The sequence below is a fragment of the Schistocerca serialis genome, chromosome 8 (assembly GCF_023864345.2).
Source record: "Schistocerca serialis cubense isolate TAMUIC-IGC-003099 chromosome 8, iqSchSeri2.2, whole genome shotgun sequence".
NCBI classification, from domain to species: domain Eukaryota; kingdom Metazoa; phylum Arthropoda; class Insecta; order Orthoptera; family Acrididae; genus Schistocerca; species Schistocerca serialis.
Genome location: NC_064645.1, coordinates 209,517,618 through 209,518,738, shown reverse-complemented (window position 1 = coordinate 209,518,738; position 1,121 = coordinate 209,517,618).

Genomic DNA, 1,121 nt, shown 5'->3' with positions numbered 1-1,121 from the left:
CGACTAACGAGACGTCCTTACAGCTTCAATTCCGCCAGTACCTCGTGTTCTATGTTCTAGACTTCACAGAAGCTCTCCTGCAAACATTGCAAGACTAGCACTCCTAGAAGAGGACATTGCGAGACATGGCTTACCCACAGCCTGGGTGATGTTTCTAAATTTTTCACTCTGCAGCCGATTGTGTGCGGATATGAAACTCCCTCATGGCTGTGGCTAAGCCATGTCTCCGCAGTGTCCTTTCTTCTAGAGTGCTAGTCTCGTAAGATCAGCAGAAGAGGTTCTGTGAAACTTGGAAGGTAGGAGACGAGGTATTAGGGGAAATAAAGTTCTGAGCACAGGTCATGAGACGTGCTTGGCGAGTTTAGTGGGATTCTGATACTGAATTCGGTCTCCTGCAGAAAGTTTACTTGGCCATTCTCCCCGATACCAAAGGCTATACCACCCATGCTTTCTCGAGTAATCCCATGTGCCATGGAGTGGCTATCCACGTCCGCACGGGATTTCTGTCACCGATGTCCCCTTCGTTCCATCAGCTCGGAGCATGGCACTTGCTGCCCTTCGAGCACCGACCAACGGTATGAACGGGCCCAGTTTTATCCTGAGAACATCGCTCGCCACTCGCTCTCCCCCCCCCCCCCCCCACCCCTTCCCCATCCCTCCCAACCCTGCCCAGACACCCGGTTTTCTATGGCGATACGAGCACCGCCTGCTAGGTGGTGACTAACTGCGTTCTGCACCCAGAAGATCAAGTACCACTCTACACTACATGCCAGGAACTACGTGTAGTGGTCCTGGACCTCCTGCTCCATGTTGTAAGTCCAACATGGCGTCCGTCCTTGTCACACCTTTCTCGCAAGTCATTCCGCGTCTAGACAGGAGATACATCTCGCAGAATCTTAGAACTGCGATACGGGGCGCTGAATGCTGGCTACTGGCCCTTTCCGACCATTGCACTTACATCTTCATGGTCCTCCTCCCGTCCCTATGTATGGCGCAGCCGTGCGCCATGGAAGCTAAATACTTCTGATGTGCATGACCTGACTTGTCGCCAGCAAGTCACCAAGACATTGTCAACCCGCAGTCGACGCATTCCCAGCTAATGCTCGACAATGATGTGGTGG